The 21,397-nt window shown below is 37.7% G+C and overlaps 1 pseudogene; it reads left to right on the forward strand.

The window, feature by feature from the left end:
• Window positions 1–21,397, forward strand: part of LOC149187349 (phytepsin-like) — a 194,136-nt pseudogene that overhangs the window by 97,262 nt on the left and 75,477 nt on the right.

Here is a 21,397-nt window from a genome sequence, read left to right on the forward strand (position 1 = left end):
GTATCTTTTGAATTGTTTCCATAAATGCAATTGAAATTGTACTGGCTTTAAATCGATGTGATAATGCACAAAAGTGTGCATACTTGGTAAGTCTGTCAACTACCACCTTGATGACACTCTTTCCCTTAGACTTGTGTATACCTGTGATAAAATCCATTAAAACCTCCTCCCAACGTTGGCTTGGAATGGATAAAGGTTGTAATAAACCCGGTGTCTTAATCTTTTCAACTTTATCTTGTTGGCAAACCAAACATTTCACCACAAATTTTTGAATACCCGATTTAAGGCCATCCCAAAAAATTCCTTCTTAACCCTGTGGTATGTTTTTAAAAATCCTGAGTGCCCTCCTAAGGGAGAAGTGTGCAATTCCATAAGAATCTTTTGTTTTATTTGGGAATTCTTACAGAGGTGTCATGCGGAAAGAGTCAATTTTGCGGACAAAACCAACCTCCCTAGAAGCTTAAGGCTTTCTAGTGACAAACAAGACAATTAAGAACAATCCTTCTCTAAATATGCATTTACCATATAAGAAATCAAGTGTTTAGATCCTACCTGTAGTCCAACGCTGTTGTAGTAGTCCAGCCTCGTCGATCCGGATGAGCTCCTCCTTCTCTTCGAAACCTGCATTCACTAACAATCAAACGATTAAATAGCACCGGAATATCTTATAAAATAAAACATATTTAACATACAGACCAAGGAGTATATGAAACAACTCATAAATAACAAATTGTTGAGAAGAATGGACTTATTTGTATTAATAGGAAACAAAAGAAACCATTACAACTTGAGCCTTGGTGTTGTGCAAGTTCCTCCCAGGGTCCAGCAATAGTTTTCCTTTACTTTGATCAGCTCACCCACTTCCAAATGAAACAAGAAGGATGACAATCTCTCCTCACAAGCTTCTACAAGGAAGTCCTAATCTCAGCAGCATCTACCCTTATGAATGTTCAGCTTTTAACCTCTCCTCCCTCTGGCCCAATGCATGTATTTATAGTGCTGTTAGTGGGTGGGTTAGCTCCCCTCTTGATGGGATAAGTTCCTCTTCCATAGGGATACATGAACCATCTGGAGGTGCTCCATACACGTCAAACAAGCTTCTAGAATGCTCTAGAAATGACCACAAGTAACTTTTTTGGAGTGAAACTTGCGCCTTTTGACCTTTACAGGAGTACACACCCATTGCTTTACAGACAGAGCGTACAAGTACGCAGGTATTGTGAACTTGGGTTGCGTACACATAGGTAAGGCTGAGAGAAACTGCGTACCCAGAGATAATTGACTTTAAATGACTTTTCTCTCTTTCTTGGAGTTTGACATGGAAAGCAGAGGCATGAGACTTGTCAAGCAGGATAGTATGACAGTTGATGGAGCCATACTAACTGCAAATAGTCATTGTGACATTTTTTAGTGTAACAGATTGCCCCCTAAATTGCGAAGCCTGAAGTAGATTTAGGGTTTCAAATCATCTAGGAAGAGTGAAGTACTTTATCATTTCAAGGATTATCTTGTGGAGAGCCTGGTCAGAACCTGCAAATATTCAACACAAAATACATATATAAGATGATATCATCGCTGAGGTAGGCATTCCCATACTCAGATTGAAAACTTTAACTAACAATCTAACTACTGCTCTGATACAGGAATGATTTTGCAGTACATCACAATCATAGACACATGTAGACACAGTATGGATGCAACCATCTGTTTATGATTAGTCTACTATATAATGAATACAAAACTCCTCGCAGCCTGGATGGTGGAAACTAGATCCAGGGTCTTGATTTCTACTTCCCGAATTGGTACGATTCTATCCATGCGCATAAATGAGTTGATGTCGAACATGGTAGAAACCACTTGATTACCAGTCAATGATGTAAACTGTTAACAAGTGTGAGAGAGACCACCAGTGATGTCAATGGTTCTCAAAGTACCCACTACAATCCATGAGATGTGAATGAATGAGTTGATGTCGAACACGTCATGGAATCCTTCGATCGAAAGTCAATGATGTAAACTGTCGTCAAAGGCGGGAAACCTGCCATTGATGCATGCAGACTTCAAGGTACTGACGATTTCTAAGTCATCTCTCTAGATAATGTGTTGATGTTGATAGAAAGCGACCCGTTGCAGGCAAGCCCACAACACGAAATCATAGTTCAAGTTGAAGAAATGTTGCTGTAAGGACTGACTCAGGGATGGTCAAAATGGATGACAAGTATTTTGCATATGAATGGTTTATTTGCAGAGACCTCTTGAACACATAACAACACAACAGATGGCTTGGCGACGATTGACCCAAAGTTAATACCCAGAAACGGTTGAAGACTTTCAAAGTGGTTTAATCAACTTTAAGACAAAGGATTTCCCAACCCAGGTGAATGAAAAGTGTCATGTTCAAGAGTGGTAATAAGGTTTTTCTGTGACAAAGGATAACAAATAGGCTCATTCTTCTCTCTTTTCCCCCACCATTTCTGGCAAGTACCTCTTTATTTTTAACAAGCTTGAGGAGGATAACATATGCTTGATTATAAGCTCATCCTTCGGATGAGTCCAACTTAGTTTAGATTCGAACCCTAAGAAGGAGCGGTTCGTTCCTGTTTGTAATCGAACAGGTCCTTTACTGTGAAATTTTAACGAGTCCAGTATAGGAGAAACTCAACATTTTTCAATTTTAGAGAGTCTGAAAAAACTAAAGAAGACTCCAGGGTTGAACGTTTTCGTAAATTTGTGTCTCCCAAGCCTGAAAAAGTATAAAATAATACCTGAGAGAACCGCTTGATCTTGCGACCAAGGAGTACTTTCATGATTAGCGCCTCTGACCTGAAAAGTAAAAAGCGATCAAGGACACGTCGTTTTATTTCCAGTATCGAGTTTGAAACGACAAAAACCCGACAATCTTTTCCTGTTTTTACGGTCAGAAAAGGGCTATAAGGGGACCTTCTTTTAATTCCGTTTTAACGACAGTAAAAGAAACGCTCGGCAATCTTTTCATGTTTTAGGAGTCAGAAAAGGGCTTAAAAGATGACTCTGATGTTTTGGTTCGTGAAAAATGATAATTTTCTCTGAAATTCTTTTTGTCCTGCACAAAAACAACACATTACTCATACCTGTTTAAGATAGGAAAAAATACATTAAAAAATATCTTTCCATGGTGAAAAATAAACAAACCTAGCATTCATTTATCCAAAAAACCTATAAAAAGACTTTTTACCATGTCATTTTTACCATTTTACTGTTGAGGGAGAGAAAAGGGCTTTTGGCAAGAAACTTCTCGTGGACTTTGTGGAGAATCCGACCGTCGGAATCGAGCGCCATCTCTTTTAGGTATTCCACAACATCCTCCTCTTTGTTTTCATCCGTTTAGAATTTCATTTTAAGCCCTAGTTTGATTTTTTGAGGGCTTTGGGGTTTCAAGATACGCCTTTCGGGGTACGCAGGTGCCCCATGGGCGACCTGCGTACCCCGACATTTTCGTTAATGGGAAAATGGCAGGAGTACGCAGCCTACCTTCAGAACAGCTGTGTACCGCCGCTCTGTTTCTGAATGTGGGGTGCGTACTCCGCGCAAAGCAAATTCAAAACCCCAAATCTCAAAACTAAACCATTAATTTTTTATTTAATGAATTCTAATGGGTGTTTTCTGGTGTGTAGATTGCCCACCATGCTTAATTGGCGCGAAAGAGAACACGAAGATGTCGATTTGGCCGCAATAGATCATCAACCCTCCATTGATGCTTTGAAGGCATGCGGTCTCTACAAATACTGGGCCATACCTGGCATGAGGGCCCAGGTGCCATTCTTAGAGTGGCTGGTTGAAAGGTGGAATGTCCAGGAACAATGTTTTTACATCGGAGGGCACCAGCTCAAGATAGAGCCCTCAGACATATATTTTCTCACTAGTTTGCCTAATAGGGGCGAGCAACTGTCTCTATTCGGGACTAGGCCGAGTGGCCAATCCCTTGCTAGTCTCCAGCTAGAGTGGTGCAACAATCAAAACCAGGAGAAGGGGATAGAAATCAAATACATATCCAGTCCTGAACTTATGGTAATTGCCTTTACAGTTACCAGACTTTGCGGCGCGGCCGCTTTGCACATTGCCACCGGGTCCCAAATGCAGATGGCGATTGATTGCTTCCGAGGCACCATTTTCAACTGGTGCGATGTTGTGTTGGCCAATATGAAGGGCCAACTGACTAGGGCAAAGAATGGGCAATTAAAGACCTTTGGGTATGGGCCTTTAGTTGTGAGCTTTGCCCTAGAGAGAGTTCCGATGCTGATCCCTCAGCATCTCACTGTTGCAGTTGGGCCACCTCGGGAGCCAAAGTTGATGCGATGGATTGCGGTGATGGCCCGGCATCCTGATGAGGGAGCGAGAATTGTCCGATTTCCTGCGGGTTACTTTCACTGGTTGGAGGACTAGGTCTTTGCGATCCAGGATTTTCCGTATGCCGGAGTAGATTTTCGCGGTGATCCAGACATGGTTCTTCCACAGGGAGAACAATGGGACGACAGAGGTACTTCATTTTTCACAAGTTTTTAAATTATCTTTTTTTTTGTTTTTATATATCGTCTCAAAACTGACAGTAAAAATTTTCAAAATGCAGATGTGGGTCCACGGCGTCCAGCCAATCTCCGGCCTTTCGAGAGGAGACAACCAGTTGCACTGGCACCGGTCCCACAGGATGCGGCTGCAGAGACCTTAGCTGAGTTGGAGCAGGATCTAGAGCGTCTGACGGTGGATATACTAGAGACTACTATAGATGATATTCCTATCAGACTTCAGCGCTATGTAGTCGCAGTCCCAGGACCTTTTAGGAGGTTCTTATGTAGGGTAGCCCGTGTAGTGGTGTCGTATAGGGAGCACCACCAGTGATTGGATGGTCACTTTTGTAGACACATGTGACATTTTGGTTTTTTGTACTTATCATTTTTGCCGATCATAAGGTGTTTTGCAACCTATGATCGAAGACGATGTATTTTTGACACACTCCTATCTATATATATCATTATTACCGGCTTATCTTGTTAAACATGTATGATTAAATGTTAATGTTTTTAAATTTACATGTATGATTATCGCAAATGTCTGTCTAACATTCGAGAAGCAATTGCATCTGCCAATGTATTAAAAGACCTTGGAATATGTTGATATTCGATGTAATCAAATTCACGTTCCAAAAGACGCACTCTCAAAAATAACCTTAATAACACTGGATTTCTAATGGCATAAACTCTATTAAGCTGTAATACAACGAGTTCAGAATCTAACCTCACTATCAAACTCCGAATACCAAATGAAATGGATTCAGATAATAACTCAATCACTGCACTGTATTCTGCAATGTTGTTTGTTGTTTGACCGAGGCTCACCCCATGCATAGAAACTAACTCGTCAAAGGGCGAATAGATAACCCAAGCTGCGGAAGAGATATTCCATGTACTACGACAAGCACCATTAGCAAATCCAATATACGTTTGGAGAGGCATCGACATCTGCAAACATTAAGGGTAAAACCAGGATAAGCAGAATAACGATGAAAAACACACTTTCTAAGCTAAGCACACTATCTATACTAACAAACACACTAGCTAGAAAGAAAAATTAACATATAACTAACCTAACAAAAATCTTCACACCCACCATTTAAGCATAGTACCTCTTTAGGTAAAGTCCATTCCTGGGTTTACCCAAAGAGTCCCCATCAAAGTCAACCAGCTCATAGGCCCCTTTTGCTAGCTTCCGCTTAACAATGTAGGGTCCATGCCACATAGGAACGAATTTTCCAGCACCTAATTTATCGTTAGCTTGATCATACAATAGCACTAGGTCTCCTTCCGAAACATTTCGAGGGGTCACATTCCGATCATACTGAGCTTTCATTCGTTTTGCATGAGTCCCGATTGCCAGTGCAGCATCGCGTCGAGTCTCATCTAATTGAGCTAAATACAATAAACGCTTCTCGTCTTCGGAAGTAGCTGGAAGTAATTCGACAGCCATTTGAAGTGATGGGATTTCGCATTCAATGGGGAGCACGGCTTCCAAACCATAAACTAGTTGGAAAGGAGTGAACCCTGTTGATGTTTTCACTGAAGTTCGATATGCCCAAAGCGCGGAAAATAACATGTTGTGCCAATTCGACCGATGAATCCCAATGATTCATCGGATCATGATAACCAAAAATTTGTTGATGGACTCAACTAGAACGTTGGCTTGTGGATAATAAGGAGTTGAGCTATCATGACGCAAACCAAGCTAGCCTGTTAGTTCTGTCATCATAATGTTTCGAAAATGGCGCCCATGGTCAGTGATTATCGCTTGTGGGACACCAAACCTAGCAATAATGTGATTGAATACGAAAATTGCAGCGGTTTTGCCATCTACCTCGAATGTAGGCATCGCCTCGGCCCACTTAGTAAAATAATCAACCGCAAGGATGATATACGCATGCCCCCCGACCGAGTGAGGGTTACATGTAATAAAGTCGATACCCCATTTGGAAAAAGGACCAACGGCAATTATAGGGTGGAGAGGAGTTGGTGGTGCGCGCATCTTGCGATCAAACACTTGACAGTTGTGGCATTTTCGGACCGCAATGATACAATCTTTAAACATGGACGGCCAGAAATAGCCAGCACGCAACACCTTCTGAGCTGTGGCATACCCAGACATATGACCGCCACACGCCCCAGAGTGACAGTCATTCAAAACCCTTTCTGCCTCTTTGTGAGTTAAGCAACGTCGGAAAACCAAGTCCGCCCCACGGCGATAAAGAGTATCTCCAATAATTTTGTACTGTTGGGACTGGAATCGAATTTTTCGACGTTCTGACTTGGAAGCTTCGGGCTGAAAGGATTGGGTTTGGAGATAGATGATTATATCCCCATACCACGGACCTAAAGTGCTGATGAGAAACAAAGATTCGTCCGCAATGGGCTCCTCTGCCACAGTTTCCATGTCAGCACGCGGGAAGTCACACATCAACTCTGCAAAGACTAAAGATTTCTTAGACTTAGACTTTTCAAACTCTAAGTCGAACTCTTGCAGGATAACGATCCATATAGAGTACTTTCCCCCTAGCAATTGTTTAGTCAAAATGTAGATCATAGGGTTGTAATCCGAAATGACTGTAGTTTTACGGAGAAGAATGTAATGACGAAAACGTTGGACAGCCTGAACGGCTGCCAGAGCCAATTTCTCCACATGCGAATATTTTAGCTCAGTGGGATTTAACGTCCTACTAAGATAATATATCACATGTTCCGTTGTGAATTCGTCTTCTTGAACTAATGCCATCCCAATCGTGGAATGAGAGGCAGCGAGGTACAAAAAGTAGTCTTGGTTGTAGTTGGGAGGATGCAACAACGGTGCATGGGTCAACACGTGTTTAAGTGCATCAACAGATTACTGAGCTATCTCATCCCAAGAGAATTGAGCGTTCTGTTTCAACAACCGTGTAAAACCTTTTGTAACCTTGGCGTAATTAGGAATGAATCGGCGTAGAAAGTTTGCTTTCCCCTGCAAACTTTGGAGTTGGCGAAGACTCGAAGGGGGAGGCAATTTGATGATAGCTTCAACCTTCGAGGGATCGACGCGAATGCCGGATTTTGAAACTACAAATCCCAGCAATCGTCCCACTTCTATACAAAAGACACATTTGTGTGGGTTCAAACGTATATGATAATGCCTACACCTCATGAAAATTGCTCGTAAATGGACAAGGTGATCAGCTCGATGTAATGAATGAGCAGGCAAATCATCGAGGTACGGTTGCACAATGTGTTTGATGTCATGAAACGCATAAGACATCACCCTTTGAAAAGTGGCTCTGGCATTCTTAAGCCCAAAGGGTAATTTGCAATAAGCAAATGTCCCCCATGGACAAATGAAAGCCGTTTTTGGTTGATCGGCAGGTAGAATATTGATTTGATTGTAACCGGAAAAACCGTCCATAAAGGAAAATATTTCACTGCTGGCACAATCATCAATTATTTGATCGATATAGGGTGTTGGATAGTTGTCTTTGGGACAAGCACGATTGATATCCCTATGGTCGATACATATTCTTATTGTTCCTTGTTTTTTGTTAACCGAAAAAATATTCGATACCCAATCCGTTAAAGGGATCGGATAAATGAAACCTGCTTTCAACAGCTTCTCGACTTCTGCTTTAATTGCAGCCGCTTTTCGAGGGTGAATCTGACGTAAACGTTGCCGAACGGGTTTAGCGTCCGGGTAAGTCTTAATCTCATAGACAACAATTGCGGGATCAATTCCTGGCATTTCCTCATAGGACCAGGCAAACACGTCGTGGAATTCTTGAAATAGGGCCTTATAGGTTTGAATCTCGTCATCTGAACACGAGGCACCTATATGAATGTTTTCAATAATTCCGGAGTTGACTGAAATGTCAATGGGAACAGTGCGAGATATGTTTCCCAAATTCAGATCTGAGTCAGGATGTTTCATTGGACTCTGAGCTTCTTTGACATATTCAGCTGTAAAAACTGATGAGAAATCGTTTTCAAAGCGATCATCCTCAGGTAAAAACGAAGATCTATGATGGAGATCTTCCCATGGTAAATCGTCTACACACAGGATTTCACAAAGTTGTTCGTCAGATGACACAACTTCGGGAAACGCTATTAACTCCGAGGTTGAAGTGAAAAGTGATTCCTCACGGACCACATTCATTTGGTCGATTTTGGTTGAACGCGAGTCGGTAAAAGACTGCACGGCTTCGTAAGCAATTTCATACGGACTCAAAGGCATAGCATCACCAAATGAGTCTATTTCAGATTCGGAAGGAACGATCCAAGGATCATCGTAAACAATGGTATCTGATGTAATCATATGAATGGATGCGAACGAAGACACGGCGTTGATTGGAGGAAAAGGAAAAGTTCCCAGTAAACTGGCATCTTTAACTAATCCTACACCAACATCCTTATAAGGGATAGTCGTTTTAACGACATGCTGGATACTCTCTGAAGAGGCTAGGTCGGATGAAAAATAAGCTAGCTGGTCTATGGTCACGATCTTGCCATTATGTGGAAATTTTATTACTCTGAAGACCAATGAGACGACCGCTGTCATAGCGTAAGACCAACTTCAACCCAAGAGAAGGTTGTAGTCTAGAGGGGCATCAACTACCTCCACATCCAGACTAACGGTTTTTCCTTCAACCCCTATAGGCAAATCCTGTAGAATGCCAAACGGATGGAACCCACGGCCATCAAAGGCCTTAAGAATTGTCGGGGATTGGTTAAGTGAAGGAGAACCAAGCGATCTCCAACACTGAATCAACATAATACACGTGGAAGCTCCCTCATCAATTACAGTCCGATGAATAGGCCTGTTTTTTACTATCACTGGAATCTGGAAAGCCATCTGATGAGGTAAACGCGGTGTACTATTTTCTAGATCAAAGATTATCAGGTTCGGGTCCTGAACATCAACAGCTCCTATAGCCGACAAAAGTAATTTTCGCTGTGCTGGGCATGATTGCAGCACTTCTAAAGCCGACATTGCTGAAGGTGAAACAGCTAAATCCTCAACAATGTTGTAATTCTGGGCCGCTCTTGCATGTGGATTGAAAGCAGACCTTCGAAGTACACCCTTAGCGAGCGGTTTAATTACTAAGTTAGGGTTAGGTTTCTCGATCTGTAGTGGATCGGAACCGGGAGCTGAGGTTGATGGATTTGACTGAGAAGATTCTGCTTCTTTTGATCCATCAGCAGCACTTTTACTACCATAATCGTGTGACTGAGTCGCAATCCTTACATGAGACATCATCAATATGGGTTCTTCGACGACACTCGAGGAAGAACCTATCATTTTTCTATCTTTCGGAAATGGATCCTTCAAGACAACAGGAATTGGGGAACCTTTGACTAGTTTCGCAACCTCGGCCCGATGAGGGCAATCTCTTGTAAAATGATCTTCTTCACAAATAGTACAAGGATAACGGGGCTTGCGCTTTTCGTCATTGGTTTCCGACTTTTCTGTTTTCTCCTTTGGAGCTTTGTCTTCTTTATTCTTCTTCTTGCCTTTCTTCTTCCCACCGTTTTTTGATTTAGCCATAGATGTCTCTACAGCATGAATATCAGCGGAAACTTCAGCAGAAGCCTCTCCTGTCGGGGAGTCTGGTAAGGTGATAATGGGCGAAGAATTCTTTGAAGACTTCTTCTTGCTTTTAGTATTCACCGTACCAATCATGCCATCAGCAGCATGAGATCCCGAAGGAGCAGCAACGATTTGATTCGACTTTGGAAGATCTGGGATCTTTTCGTGTAACGTACCTGACTGAGTATAAACTAAGTCAAGGTACTGCTTTTGAGCAATGACTTGCTCTTCAGTAACTACTCCGGCCTTAGCTACGTCTTCAGTAATCTTCAGTAATAATGATTTAACAAACCATTCAGCTAAGATTTGGTCCGGGATAAAAAATTTCACTAATCGCCTTCGACGTCTCCATTCATGTATATGGTCAGAAATATAAGTGGAGTCGCCATTTTGTCATGCGGAAAGAGTCAATTTTGCGGACAAAACCAACCTCCCTAGAATCTTAAGGCTTTCTAGTGACAAACAAGACAATTAAGAACAATCCTTCTCTAAATATGCATTTACCTGTAGTCCAACGCTGTTGTAGTAGTCCAGCCTCGTCGATCCGGATGAGCTCCTCCTTCTCTTCGAAACCTGCATTCACTAACAATCAAACGATTAAATAGCACCTGAATATCTCATAAAATAAAACATATTTAACATACAGACCAAGGAGTATATGAAACAACTCATAAATAACAAATTGTTGAGAAGAATGGACTTATTTGTATTAATAGGAAACAAAAGAAACCATTACAACCTGAGCCTTGGTGTTGTGCAAGTTCCTCCCAGGGTCCAGCAAGAGTTTTCCTTTACTTTGATCAGCTCACCCACTTCCAAATGAAACAAGAAGGATGACAATCTCTCCTCACAAGCTTCTACAAGGAAGTCCTAATCTCAGCAGCATCTACCCTTAGGAATGTTCAGCTTTTAACCTCTCCTCCCTCTGGCCCAATGCATGTATTTATAGTGCTATAGAAGAAGTTAATCAGGTCCACCATCAATGGGATAAGCCCCTCTTTGGGTGGGTTAGCTCCCCTCTTGATGGGATAAGTTCCTCTTCCATAGGGATACATGAACCATCTGGAGGTGCTCCATACACATCAAACAAGCTTCTAGAATGCTCTAGAAATGACCACAAGTAACTTTTTTGGACTGAAACTTGCGCCTTTTGACCTTTACAGGAGTACGCACCCATTGCTTTACAGACAGAGCGTACAAGTACGCAGGTATTGTGAACTTGGGTTGCATACACGCAGGTAAGGCTGAGAGAAACTGTGTACCCAGAGATAATTGACTTTAAATGACTTTTCTCTCTTTCTTGGAGTTTGACATGGAAAGCAGAGGCATGAGACTTGTGAAGGGGGATAGTATGACAGTTGATGGAGCCATACTAACTGCAAATAGTCATGGTGACATTTTTTAGTGTAACAAGAGGTATAAGTGATCTTTGTACCATAACGAATCATTTTTCCAGCTAAATGTATCAGACGTACTGGAATCTTGTTGTAACTTTCGAATAAGTGCCCACACGTCTTCGTCATTCTTCCATTTCTCCCTTGCTTTGTTTATCCAATTTGGTTGGATAATAGAAATGGCACACAACAATGCTTCCACATCCTCATCCTTTCTTGATAGTGCATCTACCACCACATTTTTCTTCCCTTTTTTGTAGATGATTTCAAAGTCCTAACCCAACATATTTGTGACCCACTTTTGTTGCTCTTCAGAGGATAATCTTTGTTCTAAAAAGTATTTAAGGCTAACATGATCCGTTTTTACCTTGAAGTGTCTTCCCATTAGGTAGGGTCACCATTTCTTAAGTGCATGGAGTATTGCCAACATTTCCTTCTCATAAATAGCTTTGTGTAAAAACTTTCCCTTCATTGGACAACATTAAAAAGCAATGGGTCTTTCATCTTGCATTAAAACAACACCAATTCCATTTCTTGGAGCATCACATTCCAAAATAAAAGTTTTTGTGAAGTCCGGTATAGCTAAGACTGGTTCTTGGCACATTGCCTTTTTAAGATGTTCGAAGGCCTTTGTTGCTTCTGGAGTCCATGAAAATGCATCTTTCTTCAATAATGTTGTTAGAGGTGCTGCTATTCTCCCATAATTCTTAACAAACTTTCGATAATACCCTGTCAAGCCGAGAAATCCTCGCAGATGCTTTATGGATGTGAGGATTTTCCATTCCTTAATGGCTTCAATTTTGCTAGGGTCTACCTTAACACCTTCATGAGATATAATATGAACCAGATATTCCACCTCTTGTACTCCAAAGAAACATTTGGATATTTTTGCATCTAATTGTTTCTCCTCCAATAGTTGTAGCACCCTGTCAACATGTTCAACATGATCCTTCCAAGACTTGCTGTAGACTAGTATATCATCCAAAAATACTGACACAAATTTTCTAAGGAAGGGTTTGAAAATGGAATTCATCAAACCTTGAAATGTAGAAGGTTCATTGGAAAGGCCAAAAGGCATGACCAAAAATTCATAATGACCCTCATGTGTTCTAAATGTTGTTTTCAGAATGTCTTCAGTCTTCATTCTAATTTGATGATATCCTGAATGAAGATCCAACTTGGTGAAGTAAATTGATATATGCAATTCATCTAGTAATTCATCAATGACAGGAATGGGAAACTTATCGTTAATAGTGAGCTTTCTGAGCTCCCTATAATCCGGACACATGCGCCATGATCCATCCTTCTTGTGCACTAATACTACTAGAGTAGAGAAAGAACTTTGACTCGGTTGAATTATACCAGCCTCTAGCATTTCTGCAACCATACGTTCAATTTCACTCTTTTGGGAATAGGGATATATGTATGGCCTGATGTTTGGACGAACATTTCCTGGAACCAGATGAATAGCATGATCATGATCACGAATAGGTGGGAGACCTTTGGGAGTCTCAAATACCTTGGAATGATTTTCCAAGACTTTTTGGAGATCTGGAGAAATAGATGATTCCAATATGGAAACATCTAGCGAACATAATTGTGCAATTACACCTCTTTGTTCCTTTTTTAGAAGCTTTGTCATACCATTAGAGCTGATTATCTTTCCTGGTTTCCCTGCAATACACCTTAATTCAACTTCCTTTGCTTCCACAAAAAATTTCTTGAAAATTTCTTGAAAATTAAAAGTTGTTGTACCCAAGGATTGTAGCCATTAGACTCCTAGTACAACATCAGCACCTCCCATTAGAATGGAAAGCATTAGACTAGTCAATACATATTCTCCCATCGATAGCTTGATATTATGTCACTTTCTAGAGCAATTTATTGTTCCTCTATTTGCAGCCATCACTTGACACTCTGGTGCTGGATATAAAAAGCAATTCAATTCTTTTGCTACCTTACAATGAATAAAACTGTGGGTACTTCCTTAATCAATCAACACTATTACCTTTTTCTTCTTGATTTGTTCTTCTATCTTGATGGTTTGGGAGTGGTAATTCCCGCCAATGCATTACAAGATATGGTCGGATTCATTTCTTCTTTATCTAGGCTTTGTTCCTGGAGTATATCCTCTTCTTTTGACCTTTCTTGCTCCTTTTCTTCTTCCTCTTCGCAATCTATGTAGAATAATTTCTTCTCAGCACATTTATGACCTTTAGTGTATCTTCTATCACAACTATAACAAAGCCCTTTTGCTCTTTTTTCTTCCAATTGTTGTAGTGTCAACCTTATAGGTTTTGGAAGACTAGGAGCAACAACACTTCCATATTTATAGTTATGAGTGGTATGCTTCCTGGTTGCCATAATTTTGCTTTCTATTTTTCTTGCTAACCTGAATGCCTTCTCTAATGAATCAGGTTCCCAAAGGCGAACATCATGTTCGATATTATCCTTTAAAGTCCCTATGAACACATCAATTCTATGCTCCTCTCGAATATTTTTTACCCTTATGTTCAATTTTTGGAACTCCTCAATGTGCTCCATTATTGAACCCTTTTGTTTGAGACTTATCAATTGGCTAAAAAAAGTGTTGCTTTTTGTATCCTCATAATGTGCTATCAATTATTCCGTAAAAATTTCCCAAGTGATAATTTGTTTACGAGAGCAAAGCCATTGACACCATACAAACTGATTTGGTTCCAAATATAAAGTTGCAATATGTATCTTTTGTATGTTTTGCACATTATTGAGATCGAAAAATTGCTCCATCGGTAATATCCATGTTGCGGGATCCTTGCCATCAAACTTCCTCATATCAATTTTTGGAATATGGTGGGTCTTCGATCCCACATTAGAGTCTATAAAATCATGATTAAAATTTCTTTTGTTCGCATCATGAGTTTCCTTTACTACCTTTTCACCATTAGTAAGTATTTCTTGTAGAAACGTTGTCAAATCTGTCTTCAAATCTACCATGTCTCTCTTCAAATCTATCTTCAAATCATCCATATTAGCTTCCATGCCCTTTATCTTAGATTCCATGCCATTTATCTTAGCTTCTGTTAGCTTTTGTGAGAGTGACATTTGTTGCACTTGGTCTTGTAATTTTGATATATCATGTAGCATTTATTCCTCTTCTTCATGAGTCATGCTAGAGCTTTCAGTTTGCTTACTAGGTGTTTTCATTTTCTTTCCTCAGGGCATCAGTTACCGATAATAAAGCTCTACTATGCCCTTTGAATTCCTTCAAAATAAATTTTCAAACCAAGCTTAAGCAAAAATTTAAAAGGATCTACACACCTTTTTTCACTTTGTATGAGCTCGATATTACCTCTGATGTATCTCTATACTTTCAGATCATCCAATTCTGAAATTGAGACCTGCAGTAGCCCTCGATGTCCTCTTTCCAATGCCAATAGTTTGATCCAAATTGGATTCTCCAGGGAAGAGTTATGCTAAATCTCCCACAGTGACCTGATTATAGACTAGTTCAGTGGAGCAAACTTGTACAATGTGCCACGAGTCACTGTTTCGGCCTTTGGCTATGAAAAAAATATACAAGAAACTACAGTCTGTCCTCTTGTTGTACCTTCTTACGAAATTTCAATCTGATGCTCAGAGAGAAAGTTATGACGATTTTCCCCAGGTCACATGTTAGGAATGTAATTCAGGAGTCTGCAAAAAGACCAACTTCCTCAGATCATATCTCTGCAAATATAACGCAAAAAGCTCTGAAATTCGAACCTGAGGTTCAGTGCGATTTCTTCTCAAATGGGTTTTTTTTTTTAGTTTCTGAAACATTGCAAAAAAACATTTATATCGAAAATTCCATGATGACCTATTTGGAGCAGAAAAACCCTAGAATCCAAAGCTTTGATACCAAATGTTATGAAACCAGCTCAAGAAAATATAGAAAAGATAGATCAACACCTTAGAACTCAACCTCTTCGAGGGGGCAACCTCCTTTACATTACATAAATGAACAATTTTTGGATGATTAAAATGAAAAAACCTCCTTTCTATATATAGGAGTCTAAGGAGTCACAATATAACCCAGTCGACCTAACAATAATAATATAAAGCCACAAAAATAACAATAGATGGATTCTATGGGGCAGGGTAATAACAATATGGGGACAATAGGGGCACAACAATATTAATAAGGGATGCAACTACAATAGTAATGGGGTAATCACTAGTATTATAGGGACCCAACAATTGTTGTGGTGTCAACCTTATAGGTTGTGGAAGACTAGGGGCAACAACACTTCCATCTTTATAGTTGTCAGTGGTATGCTTCCTGGTTGCCATAATTTTGCATTCCATTTTTCTTGCTAACTTGAATGCCTTCTCTAATGAATCAAGTTCCCAAAGGCAAACATCATGCTCGATATTATCCTTTAAAGTCCCTATGAACACATCAATCCTATGCTCCTCTCGAATATTTTTTACCCTTATGTTCAATTTTGGAACTCTTCAATGTGCTCCATTATTGAACCCTTTTGTTTGAGACTTATCAATTGGCTAAAAAAAGTGTTGTTTTTTGTATCCTCATAATGTGCTATCAATTCTTCCGTAAAAAGTGCCCAAGTGATAATTTGTTTACGAGAGCAAAGTCATTGATACCATACAAACTAATTTGGTTCCAAATATAAAGTTGCAATATGTATATTTTGTGTGTTTTGCACATTATTGAGATTGAAAAATTGCTCCATCTGTAATATTCATGTTGCGGTATCCTTGCCATCAAACTTCCTCATATTGATTTTTAGAATATTGTGGGTCTTTGATCCAACATTAGAGTCTATGAAATTATGATTAACATTTATTTTGTTCTCATCATGAGTTTCCTTTATTACCCTTTCACCATTAGTAAGCATTTCTTGTAGAAAGTTTGTCAAATCTGTCTTCAAATATTCCATGTCTGTCTTCAAATCTTCCATGCCTGTCTCTAAAAAATCCATCTTAGCTTCTACATATTTCCTTAAACCATCCATCTTAGCTTCTACATCTTTCTTTAAACCATCCATCTTAGATTCTGTTGCTTTTTGTGCAAGTGAAACTTGTTGCACTTGGTCTCGTAATTTTGATATATCATGTTGCATTTCTTCCTCTTCTTCATGAGTCATGCTAGAGCTTTCAGGTTGCTTACTAGGTGTTTGCATTTTATTTCCTCAAGGCATTAATTACACATAATAATGCTTTAATATGCACTTTGAATTCCTTCAAATTAATTTTTCAAACCAAGCTTAAAAAAAAAACTACACACCTTTTTTCAATGTGTAGGAGCTTGATATTGAATCTGATGTATCTCTGAAATTTCAGATCATCCAGTTCTAAAATTGCGACCTGCGGTAGCCCTCTGCATCTTCTTTCCAATGCCACCAGTCTTATCCAAATTGGATTCTCCAGGGAAGAGTTATGCCAAATCTTCGAGAGTGACCTGATTATAGACTAGTTCAGTAGAGCAAATTTGTACGACATGTGACAAGTCACTGTTTCGACCTTTGGCTCTAAAAAATATATACAAGAAACTACAGTCCGTCCTCTTTCTATACCTTTTTACGAATTTCAATCTAATGCTCAAAGAGAAAGTTATGATGATTTTCCCCTGTCACCTGTTTAGAAGGTAATTCAGGAGTCTGCATAAAGACCAACTTCCTCAAATCATATCTCCGCAAATATAGTGCGAAAAGCTCTGAAATTTGGACACAAGATTTAGTGCAATTCCATCTCAAATGGGTTTTTTTTTTTACCTTCTGAAACATTGCAGAAAAAAGGTATAGTAAAAATTCCACAATGACCTATTTGGAGCAGTGAAACCCTAGAATCCAAAGCTCTGATAGCAAATGTTATGAAACCAACTCACAAAAAGATAGAAAAGATAGTTGAATGCCTTAGAATTCAGCCTCTTCACGGGGGCAACCTCCTTTACATTACACAAATTAACTTCTTGGATGATTCGAAAGACAAATCCTCCTTTCCATATATAGGATTCTAAGGAGTCACAATATAACCCAGCCGACCTAACAATAATAATATAAAGCCATAAAAATAACAATAGAGGGATTCTATGGGGCACAGTAATAACAATATGGTGATAATAGGGGCACAACAATATTAATAAGGGATACAACTACAATAGTAATCGGGTAATGACTAGTATTATAGGGACCTAACATCATGGGTTTATCATACATTGCTGTCACTGCATTCTGGTTATCCTCTTTTTGGTGTGGCGATGGCGAGTTGCATAGTAGAAGTTTGTTGCAGTTTTTTTTCTTCTTTTTGTATGGTGATGAATGCTTCATAGTGGAATGTTTTTTCTTGTTTTGTTACGTCGGTTAGTTAATATATCTCCAATGGTGATTTTTATATTGAACTTATCTTGATTCTGATCCTCTGACCACGACAATATTTGTCTAAACAAGTTTATCATATGTATTTGTTTTATTTTTTTTTAGATATAAATGGAAATTATGATCGAATTTAAAAAAAAAAAAACAAATATATAAAAGCATACAAAATAAACCTATCATAAAACAACACATATCCTTCCTTAAGGTTCACCCAACATTTCCTCGTATATACACTAGTATAAGTAAACACAAAATATTAATGAGAGTTTGGAGATTTTTGTGCTAAGGATTTTGATTTTTAGATCTCGAAGCAACCACAATATTCATTTTTGTTTTCGATGTTTCGAGTCAATACCATGACCCATCATTAGGAGAAACTTGCAACAAAGAGAAGGAGAGGGAGGGAATAAATAGGGTTTAATGGAAACCTTGTTTATTCCCTCCTTCCTCTTTCCATTAAACCCTATTTATTCCCTCCCTCTCCTTCTCTTTGTTGAAAGTTTCCCTGATGATGGATCCTGGTATTGACTCTAAATGTCGAAAACAAAAATGAATATTGTGGTTGCTCTAAGATCTAAAAAACAAATATTTATTTTAGCATGGTAGTAACATTGTTTATTTTCAAACGAAGCATACGCAACCTAGTTAAAAATAGCATTGTAATATTGCTTCGTTTTAGTCTTCATATATCTTATGACTTTGTCTTATTATCTTTGCAGGAAGCAATAGATATTGCATTGGGTTTTTGGTCAAACCATATTATTTTAAATTTGACTAAAAATTCAATGTAATATTTCTATAATTTAACATTAAAAACTAAAATTTATTATTTTTTAAAAATAATTTAATCTATTTATCTACTTTTTCCTTTTTCATTGGGTATAAAATTCAACATCTTATTATTCATTGCTTAAGAATTTGTGTTATTCATTTAAAACATTTATATTGTATGTCAGAATGATATGCTCCTTGGTACGTTCAATTTTGCTGCTACTGCCGCTGTTGCCGTTGGAATCGCACGAAGTACCGAGAATCTGATGCCCAACACAATGCTTAAAACGTTGGGATGTCGTAGCATCGTAACCAGCTTGAGAGCAATCATTCAGCTTGTAATTAATTATGTCTGGTTTGCTAGCAGATAATGTATTTCATAATTAAAGAACATATTCTAATTTTTTGGATTTAAATTTGTGATGTGTAATAAGTATACCATAATGCAAGTTAATTTGATTGCTTGAAATTTAATTGTTTAGTACAGTAAATAAATTGTATGGTTGCTATTAATTGTATTTTATTTAATTGTTTAGTACAGTAAATAAATTGTTTGGTTGCTATTAATTGTATTTTTTAACGTAAATTAGATAGCTTAGATAATATTATTTAATATTATTATTTTTATTTAAATTATAATTTTGTTCCACACTTCAAACCACTTAATTTCAAGTTTTAAAAAAATTATGTTAGATTTTGATTAAAATTAAAGGAAAATTGTGTCATGGAAAAAGTCATTTTGACTATAAATTAGATTACGCCCTCAATAATATATACATTTTAATAAAGCAACATATATTTTAAAAGATATCATAATTAATATATATATCTTAAAATATATTGTAATCAACGTCATATTTTGGAATATATTTTAAATAAAATATAATGATAAATGGTTAGTAATGAGAAATAAAATTTGGTTAGTTGGATTTTAAAAAGATTTTAATTTTTTTTCTTTTTATTATATTTAAGAAAAGTATTTTATTAGTTATTTTATAAATAATATTTTCTTAATTTTTTAAATTAAGTAAATTTTTAAAACAAGTAGATAATCAATCAAACAAGAGGTTGAGCCATCACTTTTTTTTTGTAAATTGTGCAAATATTAATTTATATTTTAAAGACTTTGAAATAGATTGAAACTTATAGTTTTAATTCAACTTACAATTTGAGTCTCTCTCAAATGATATATTTTACAATTACATTTAAAAGGCATAGTAACTATTAATTAGATAATTTCACTATTTTATTATTATTATTATTATTATTATTATCCATTTTTAAGGTCATGGCCAAGCCAGACACCAAATTTGTGTATGAGACTTCCTTGTTTGTGGGACAACGGACCCACCTCCACGCAGCGATTTGACTGCTAAATCTACAAAGGCATACATACTCTACCCCCTCTGCTTTTGAACCTGTGACCTTTTAAGAAAAAAGACATGCTCTTAACCATTAAGCCCACTCAAACTATAGACTAGACAAAAATTTACTACTATATAACATTTATTTTATTTTATAAAAGTACCATCTTCTTCATTCCACCATATTATTATATTAATAATGATGCTCTCCCTAATGATGCTCTCCCTATGGAAGACTTGTGAGTGCAAAACTTTGTTTCATATGACCTTGAGAAAATTGAACCTTGTGGTTTTACTTGTACGCAAAGTATGTTTAGTCTAGATTTAAGTGACTTTGAATTCTACATATGGAGACTATCTTCATGTCAAGACTTTTAAGTGACTTTGAATTCTACATATGGAGACTATCTTCATGTCAAGACTTTTTTATGGGAAGGCAAAACTTTGTTTCATATGACCATGAGAAAATTCAACCTTGTGGTTTTACTTGTACGCAAAGTATGTTTAGTCTAGATTTAAGTGACTTTGACTTTGAATTCTACATATGGAGACTATCTTCATGTCAAGACTTTTTATGGGAAGACTTTGCTTATTTTTATATTCATTTGATGGAGATTTACTAATGTTCAATATTATTGATATATACTTTCGCATAAATTCAATATGCTTCACGCATATACGTGGAATATAATTAGTCTACTTCATCTTGATTACATCGAGAAACATCACCCATAAAAATACGACGTATGTTCAAACTTGGACGTGACACAATATATTAGTGTCACTTTTGATGATGCGAGCGCACAAACATGATTAGCATGGCTTTTGATGATGCGCACAAACCTATTAGTCAATTTTGTTTCAGAAGGTTCAATTTCGGTAGTGAACTCGATTATCTAATCAATAGACTTGAGTTAATTAATCGATTTAAAATTTTCTAAACTTTTCAATGCATCATTATTCAACCAATGACAAGAATAAATCAATCAATCCCAATTGGCCAGGCACAAGTGTTTTTGTTTTGTATTTTTTCTTATTTTTAGAAAAGTAAGAAGAAATCAATAAGATAATACACTAGGTATTTTCATTAAAGATATTATTTTTTTTACAAATAATTTTATGTTTAATAGGGTTAAACAATTAATATTGAGAAAAGTGAAGAAGAAATCAATAGGATGATACACGAGGTATTTTCATTAAAGATATCATTCTTTTACAAATAATTTTATGTTTAATAGGGTTAGACAACTAATATTGATAAAAGTGAAGAAGAAATCAATAGGATGATACACGAGGTATTCTCATTAAAGATATCATCTTTTTTACAAATAATTTTATGTCTGATAGGGTTAAACAACCAATATGCCTTCAACTTTTTGGAATA

The sequence above is a fragment of the Pinus tabuliformis genome, chromosome 3_1, assembly GCF_031772625.1.
Source record: "Pinus tabuliformis cultivar Carrire ecotype Pingquan chromosome 3_1, CPIR1, whole genome shotgun sequence".
NCBI classification, from domain to species: Eukaryota; Viridiplantae; Streptophyta; class Pinopsida; order Pinales; family Pinaceae; genus Pinus; species Pinus tabuliformis.